The 9,116-nt window shown below is 36.0% G+C and overlaps 1 long non-coding RNA gene across 1 annotated transcript in view; it reads left to right on the top strand.

Annotated features, from left to right (window-relative positions):
* Positions 1 to 767: 767 nt before the first annotated feature.
* LOC119502312 overlaps positions 768 to 9,116 on the top strand; it is a 46,974-nt gene continuing 38,625 nt past the window's right edge. The window contains exons 1-2 of the long non-coding RNA XR_005210040.1: positions 768 to 1,304; positions 4,978 to 5,060. This is a non-coding gene — a long non-coding RNA (uncharacterized LOC119502312). The remainder of the gene's footprint in view (positions 1,305 to 4,977; positions 5,061 to 9,116) is intronic.

Genomic DNA, 9,116 nt, shown 5'->3' with positions numbered 1-9,116 from the left:
TTGCCAACAATTGTTGGCAATAAGGTACATTCCTGGAATGTAATTTGCAATGTGCAATACTCTTGGCACTTTATTCTATTTATTCCTTTATTCTTTTATCTCGTCTTGTTTTTATTCTTGTATTTATTGTTTTTATTGCGAATATTTTTATTCTTGTACTTTTATTGATCTGCAGCTCCCCATATGCCACTTACTGTGTTCCCTCTGTCATTGATGATTGTGCAGTATGAATGTGTATATGTCTCGGTGGACTGCAGAAACTGAATTGCCCTTCGGGGATAAATAAAGCTATCTGTATCTGTATAATACTAGACAGGTTACCCATCTTCACCTGCCATTTTACAAAACAAAACATGGCCAGTACTCCCTCAGATATCGTGCTGTGCAAATATGGAACACCAAAATACATGTTATCAGGAGCTCGTTATCCTTAGAATATTTTAAAAGGAAATTATCATCACATTTAATTCATGATGTCTTATTTTTTTTGATATGTTTAGATATATTTCTTTTTTTCTGTACTGTTTTTTTGTATTGTATTTCATTGTTTTTATTGGATTGTTTTCCACTGTTTGGTTAGGTTTTTCTGCACATTTTGTGTTCTTCTTGTTGTTGTTTAACTTATGTTGTATTTTAAAAATTATGTTAGTTTAGATATTTCTTCCTTTTTTGGTATTGTTTTTTTTTTCTCCTGGGGTTTGGGGGAGGTCCTTTGTATAAGCCTGTGGCTTATTGACCTCTCCTGACACATTTCTTTTTTTTTTTTCATTAACTGGATTTTGTGCAGTTTTATATATGTGCAAAAAAATAAAAAAGCAAATAATAAATAAATAAAATAAAAATCAACATTTAAGGCTAAGCAAATTGCCTCATGTACCTACACTCAATAATAAAATACAAAAAACACCCCCAGCTTATATGATAATCATATTTAAGTTCGGTTGGCATGACATCCTTATGACATTAAACAATCATTTAAAATACTTACCTGTTGTACTTTTATGATCAGGCACTTAAAGACACCTGCCTGTCATACTGGAGAGGGTCCTGTGGGCGGGGCAGCTTCTTATTAACGCTGTGCGTCTAAAGTTCAGCACACCTGAGTCAAACGAAGTCACATCTGATTCACACCTGAGTCAAATGTTAAAGAAAAGACCGCATCTGTTGTGTTGCCAGCTTTGTAAACAGACGGCTAAATAACCGTTTAAACTATATGAGAAGGGCAGTTATAGTTGTATGAGGAACAATAACGTAAAAACTGTGGAGACGCACTGATGGATGAAGTTGAAGCATCCGCCTCTGAGGTAAGTGTTTACCATTGAACCCCAGTCAATGTGATTTAGCTTTTTTTGGTCACAGACTTAATGTTAAATTGCAAACAAATCACTAAACATTAACGTTACATTACAAAGCAATTACGTGTGGATGAAGAGAGAAAAAGAAACCCCAAAACAAACAAACAAACAAACAAACAAACAAAAGGAAGGGAATGTGGGAATAGTGCTAATAGTGCTATAGGGGTTCTCTGTAAGGTTAAGGTCCTCAACTAACATTGAAAGCTTCATAGCATTCTTTGTCTTCATATGTTTCAGAGATGAAAAGTAAAGACACATCTCCTTATGAAAAACAAAGAAATTTGGTCTTGATTTCAGGAATCTATTTTTATGTATAAAAAACTTTCCAATATTGATTATGGAAATGATTGCCAAGTCATATAATGGGTATCTTTCACAATTGTACCAAATATAGTATTTTCCTTTGTTAGATTAGAAAGATTTACAAATTTCGTGGACAACCAATAATGCAAATCATCCCAGAAAGCATTAGCAAAAATACATTCATAAAATAAATGTTCTGTAGTTTCAATGTGTTCATCACAGAGCAAGCAATTATTTTGATCAGTACCAAAACGGTTTCTTAAGAATTCAGCAGAGGGGTATATTTCATTGAGAACCTTAAAGTGAACCTCCTTCGCTTTTGGTGCAATAGGAAATTTGAAGCATTTCGATCTTAGACTCTCAGCATCTTTTTTAGAGAAAAAACTATTTTTTTGTCACTGACCAACAGAGTCTTAAGGTTAAATTGCAAACAAATCAATATACATTAATGTTACATTACAAAACAATTAACAAAGTTTAGCATTAAGCCAATATGTACTAGGCTATAGAGACACATTTGGCAACAGTCACACCTCTGGAGTCTGTGTGGATAGGTCTATCAGCCTTGCACATGTTAGACAATTCATCTCATTCCCACCCATTCTTCCTTGTAAAACTGTCTAAGCTCTGTCAAATTGAATGAGAACCGTGACTGAAAGGCAATTTTCAAGTACTGCAACAAATTCTTAATTGGACTGAGGTCTGGACTCTGACTTGGCCACTACTCTGGGATGTTTTGAAAGCCTTTTGTAGCTTTATGGCTTCATGTTTGGTGGTGTTGCCTCCCTGAGTAATATATTATACCTACCAAGCTCTCTTGCAGACTGCAGCAGGTGTTCACCAGAAAATCCAGCTATTTTCAGTGTTTCCCTTTGGAGAAATATAAGGTCTTTTTGATGTAAAAGCATAATGTAAAAAGACACACACAAAAAGGAGGCAGAGGAGATTTCAACATCTAACCTTTTAATGTTCATTGCAATTTCACACTTGTCGGCGTAATTATTTTTTCAGGTCAGCAAGCAGATGTTAAAAACTGAACTGGTCAGAACATTTGACAGGAAATCATAAAACTTGCATATTAAGTTGACATGCTTAGGTGGGGGGGCGATACATAGTCAGAAAGGGTAGCCAAATTAGAGGTAGAGGTGTGACAGGAACCAACTGCAGTACCTGCAAATTATCTTGGAAATGGCTTTAACTTTCATCAGCACCTATTTTAAGCGACCGACTTTACTGTCTTTCAGAGGCTGTAGCAGGTTCAGTTACAAGTGAGCATGGGAATTACCATCATATACTTCTATCATAATGTTCTAAGCCCTTATACACTTTTACAATTTATTTTAATTAATTAATTCATGTTTATTTCTGATTTTGACTAGAAAAACTTGACACAGAGTGCTGAGCTGCATCTCAAATTAATCTTTAGGTTCCCAGCCTTCTTTGGGTCTCAGAAGGTTAATTGGTTTGCGTTAAAACAACCTCATAATTCTCTGATTCTAGCTTCTTAAATGTGAATATTTTCTGGTTTCTTTACTGTGACAGTAAATTGAATATTTTTGAGTTGTGGACAATACATTTTACGACGTCATCTTGGACTTTGGGAAACACTTTCTGACATTTATAGATCAAGCAACGAAACGATTAATTGAGAAAATAATCATCAGATTAATCGACTATGAAAATAATAGTTAGTTGCGGCCCTAATAGCACTGTGATGCAACTGGAAGAGGATGTGGTACCAGTATGTAGCACACACACACATTGGCTCCAAAAAGTACATCTACACTTTATCATTTTTTGACACAATGTGCTGCACAGTCCTCTTAAATTCTTAATTTTGTGTTCTCTGCGTCCTGAATAAAGTACGATTTCCCAGTATTTTCATAAATCTGTAGTAGGTACGGACAGCTCACAAATGAGAACACAATGTTAAAGCTTTGACAGCCGTTCCAGATGTTCTCAGTCGATAAAAAGAAAGACATATCCAAACAATTTTCTAGTCAGAAATAGGTAGACAACTACTTCCGGCATGGTGTATTCTGTACCCAATTGTGGCCATTTCTATAAAAAGCATAATTATATACATTAACATCAAGGAGAGGGAAAGGTGTACTTGTCAAGCCAGTGTAGGATGGAAAATGTGTAGCTTCCTCTAGATCACTGCAAGTTTCTGATGCATTAAAACTTGTGCAGCCAATTTGTAGCTGAATTGCCTCTCAGTTTCTACGAACGTATCTGCTGTGACATGTAGGGAAATCAAAAGAGTACATACACACGGAGATGCTTTGTCTACAGATGAAAAACAAAACCACTTTGATACTGATTGATACTCTATCTAGATAACTCAAACATAATTGCATCTCCTGATTGTTATTCAACCAACATAGGTTGTTGTCTCAGAAACACCGACTAATTATTTGATATTATTTTCATTCATTTAGTTGCAAAGAAGACATGCTGCACACAACACACATTTTTATTAAATATCTATCTGTAAGAACTTCAAGTCCAGGCATATCTCAGAAACTAGATTGCACAGATTATGACTAGCGAAGAATTCAATCAACTTGTTTTTATAAATGCAGCAATTTGATTTCCTATCAAATAAAAACAACTATTCAAGATATGTACCCTCGGCTTGTATGGTCACTGCACCCGGAAACCTGTGTAAATTTGCAATTTCTTTTCATCAGAATAACTCAAATGCCATTTTAGTCGGAAAGTAGCAATAAAATGCTTGATGTTTTGAGTTGTTATGTAATCTTTTTAAGTGCTCTTGAGTATTTTCCACCAAAACATTATTGACCTGTGTGTGTTTTCATCTTATTTTGCAGACTTCCACAATTTGCTTAAAACCTCTGCCGCATTGTTTTAGCTACAATGATTCATGCTTGATGTAAGCAGTATAACACTACTGCTGATTTATGATTATTGTTGGCAAGATAAACAAGAAATTCCACACCTGTCTCTTAAATATGAAGCACATTTGTTTTCCTTAAAATTTCTGCATATATTTAAACATTCTTTTTGCTTTTGCTTAGTGTAAAGCAGCATACAAGTCAGTTTGCTGTTCACCTGTGCCCTCAACAGCTAGTTTGAACTTTCTGACATTGAAATTTTCACACCATCCTTCTACAATCCATGTCGTCCATTAGCACATAGGTGTCATATAAATGCACATGTGCAATACGGTTGAACAAGTGGACATGTTGCTGGTATTAATCTCTCCTTCTGTTTGCACGTTGTGCTACAACAGGCTTTTTCCCACAGCTAACCTGAAGCATTTTATCAATCACTAAATCTACTGTTTTTTTTGCAGATTCATCAGAAGAATGCTGGAGGAATTCACTCAGTCACTTTATGAAGATGCGAGAGCAGCGTGATGGAACAGAGCGTCAGAAGGTAGGAAAAGTTAACCTCTCCTTGTGTCAGCTCTGCATTTTGTTGTTGGCCAAACTAACTCTGGGTTGCCAGGTTTGTCTGTGTCCACCAGTCTCAATGGCCAGATTGTGGTCATTCATGTCCTTATCAGTTGCTCACAGTGCCCAGATAATCTGCCTCTGTATTAGCTGATAAGTGCTAAATAACATTTGAGTTTACTTTAAAGGGACAATTCGGGTGTTTTGAAGTGGTTTTGTATGAGGTACTTATCCATAGTCCATAGTCAGTGTATTACCTACAGTAGATGAGGGTTGGCACTCCACCAGTTTGGAGAAAAACAGACAGAAGTTTCCGCATGGAAGCAAAGCAATGTACTGCTGTGGACGGGCCGGCAGTAAAATGTATTTTAGCCATATAAAAAAAAAAGGCCCACCTAAATAAAATCAATATCCGTTTAAGTGTACGCTATGTTTATGTATATTATTATTTATAGAATATTTTCGCCAGTTTATCTTGTTGTGAGACAGCTTTACAGTTTCCGACAGGGAACTGAAGCTGTTATCTATGCTCTCGCCAAAGCAACCAGACACCTTTGGGACAAAAAACTGTAATTTTACCTCGCAGAACACTGGAGTTTCTGGTCTACCGCTGCCTCGATCGGTTAGTTAGTTTGTGTTATTGTGTGACTTGGGTGAGTTCAAACTAACCCAAGTCACACAATAACACAAACTAACTAACCGATCGAGGCAGCGGTAGACCAGAAACCCCGTGTTCTGCGAGTTAAAATTTGTTTTTTTCAATGGAGTCTGTTTACTTTGGCGTGAGCCTAGATGGATACAACGCTGGAGTTCCCTGTCGGAAAGGGCCGTCTCATGGTAAGGTAAACCGGTGAAAATATTCTAAATATAGCATATACTTAAACTGATATTGATTTTTTTTTAGGTGGGCCTTTCTTTTAGGTGGCTAAATATGTTTTGCTGCCGGTCGCGTCTACAGCAGTACATTGCTTTGGTTCTGTGTGGTAACTCCTGTCTGTTTCTCCAAACTGGCTGCATGCCGACCGTCATCTACTGTAGGTAATACACTGACTATGGATAAGTACCTCATACAACCCCACTTCAAAACACCCAAACTATCGCTTTAAGGTATGTATTAATCTAAAGTGTTCAATGTCCTTCTCGTTGGCTATAATTTGGTTGGTCTGTTTTGTGTGAGGTCTGTGCACTGTAGATGAGCAGCATTCCATTGTAATGGTAGGAGCTTGGCTCATTGGCTTTAAAGTTGTTTGCGGATCTGTTATTGCTCTTTTTTGGATCCTAATTAAAAGCGGCAATTAGTCTATTTCAGCACGGCATCAAGTGTGTGTTGTGTTTCTGTGGGCTCTTCAGTTTGCAAAGTTTAAGTTGGGTGTTAAATCCATTTTCAGTAGCCTTGTTTTGTTTCACGGTGTCCCTACACATCCCTGCCATATAGCAGAATGGTTCAGTTATGTATTTAAATATTTGTAGCCAGGTTCACGTTGGTATAGGTAGGTGTCGAGATTGTTTTATGGCATATAAAGTCCTCCTTCCTTCGTCTTTGAAAGCTTTCAAGAAGAAATGGCCCATAGATGAAATGTGTATTCCATATAATTATGTTTTAAAACCCTTTCTGACATTTGGGCTTTTTGCCTTGGAAATCATGGCCTTGTTCCGTCCCAGATTCACTGCCAAGGCCCAGTTCTGTTAGAATATCTGTAAAAAATGCAGCTGTTGTTGTAATGCCTCTCCATTTTTACAGAGTATCTAACAGATGGAGACCAAGGACATCTGAAGGGTGAAGTAATGCTTTGTTGTGTGATAATTTGTCAGTCGGACTTATACTGAGACATGATATTAAAGATATTTTTTATAATGATGCTGCAGAATAATTTGTCCAGATCCTACTTAGACATACCGTATATGCCTCAATAGTTGTTGGGTCACATTTATTTTCAGATTAACAAACTGGCATGGTAATCCTCAGTGGTGGAAGACGTTCTCAGATCTTTTATTTCAGTAAAATACTCTGTTACCTAAGTAAATTATAAAAGTATAAGCATCAGAATATAGTTGAAATAGTTGAAGTAAAAGTATTCACAATGCAGAATGGCTCACTTGAAAAAATAGTGTATATTATATTATTGGATTATGATTAATGTGAATTATATCACATTAATGTTGCAGCTGGTAAAGGTCAAGATAATAATAATTACTTTATTATATACTGCTGGGGAGCTTATAAATATCCGCGCGGGGACCAATAAAGTATTTTCTTATCTTAAACTATAATAACACATTATCATTTATTTAATGATATTTTGTATTATTAGTCTGACTCTGAAGTGGAGTAAAATCTGGGGTTGTGGAGTCAGAAAGAAATGAGTTTACCAGATCTCTACAGCCTGATCCTCATCTCTACTTGAGGATGGCTTGAGCATAAGTGTTCGTATAAAACACCTGAATCACCGACCGAACTGTTGGTAATGGGGGTCATGTAGGAGCAAGGTTTAAACAAGAAGAAGAATACATGGAATAAAAAAAGATGCTTGCTCCCACAATGTTATAGGAATGTAGTGCTAGATCGGTGGAATACTCTTTCAAGATTAAATCAATTCCACATTGTGTTGCTGAATGTTAGTTGTTTGTGTTTGGCTTTCCTAGTTTTAGGGTCTTGATTTTGGCTACTACTCTTTGCCTCTCCCCCTCTCCCTCTGATACTACAGGTGAATAGGGTAAAAAATGTACTAATAGATATTGCCATGAAACTTCCCAAGTTGATTACTTACATGAAGACAATTATTCTTTGTATTACAAGTTTTATCGTAATTTATGTTTAAACCTGTAAATGAGGCATTATCTAATTAGATGTGTTAATTTGCGTACATTTCCAGAAACAGAAAATCTGAACATTTGATTGAAATTCTTGTTTCATTTTGTTGACATATTAGAGCCAAAGGTTTTTACTGAGGGAATTTTGGACATCTCTTTTTATCACTCCATAAATCAGAAAATACTGTCAACAGCCATAAAACATCAATTTTCTCCATGTTTTTAGGAATAAAATGTTCTATAAATCAGGCTATGAATGATATATGAACAAACCCTTCTGTAAAAACCTTCAGAATATAGATAGGAATGCAACTGGAAAGTTTGGTGGATGAAAGTGCTACTGACGTGGAGATTTCTGACCCGGAGTCTGAGAAATCAAATGTTAAAAAAAACGCCTTTAAAGATATGTATTGTAAAATCACATACATTTAGAATAGGGTAAAAAAATTAACTAATAGTTATCACCATGAAACTTCCCTAGTTGATTACTTACATTAAGACAATTATTTTTTATATTATACGTTTTCTGAAATTTTCTGTTAAAATATGCAAATGAGGCATTATCCATTGCTAACTTTTTGTGAATTTAGGAGAAATTTACAGACAACGTGTAGTAAAATAAACACCTAAATGTGTATTTTATATGTTTTCTCTCCGCTAGTCTGAAAGAAGACATGTTATGGAAGAAAAATTGACCAGTGTATGAAAAACATGTTTTTGCCTGGGGTGTCTCATCTACATGGATGCTTATACAGTACACTGCCATTCTGTGAAAAAAAAATTTTGTGTGTGTGTTTTTCTGGAATGAAATGCAGCTGATTCAAGGGGTTGGCTGAATGTCATTTAAACGTGATTTGCATAAAAGCTTAGGGCGTTTAGCACATCTGTTTAAAACAAGCAGTTGCCTTTAATCCCCAAGAAATGAGAATTGAATTTCTGTCTAATGTTTGACCTGAACCTAGCACAACACTAGCTGCAGGCAAACATACTGTAGCCAGTGTTGCAGTTCAGCACACAGAGGGGAAAAAACAGTGCCTGTAAAACATATTGACCTCTAGCTATCCATTCTCACCAAAGATATACATCTTTCTGGTTCAAACACAAACAGAAGATCAGAAAGGTTGATTACTTGCACTGAAAACATTTTAATTTAGTTTCAGAGTTCATGATTTTGCTTTGCTAAAATCGTTGGTGCTCTCATTGTTATTGCAGACCCGTTAAAAGTCTA

Source organism: Sebastes umbrosus, chromosome 14 (genome assembly GCF_015220745.1).
Source record: "Sebastes umbrosus isolate fSebUmb1 chromosome 14, fSebUmb1.pri, whole genome shotgun sequence".
Taxonomy (NCBI): Eukaryota; Metazoa; Chordata; class Actinopteri; order Perciformes; family Sebastidae; genus Sebastes; species Sebastes umbrosus.
This window is presented reverse-complemented; position numbering and strand designations above follow the sequence as displayed.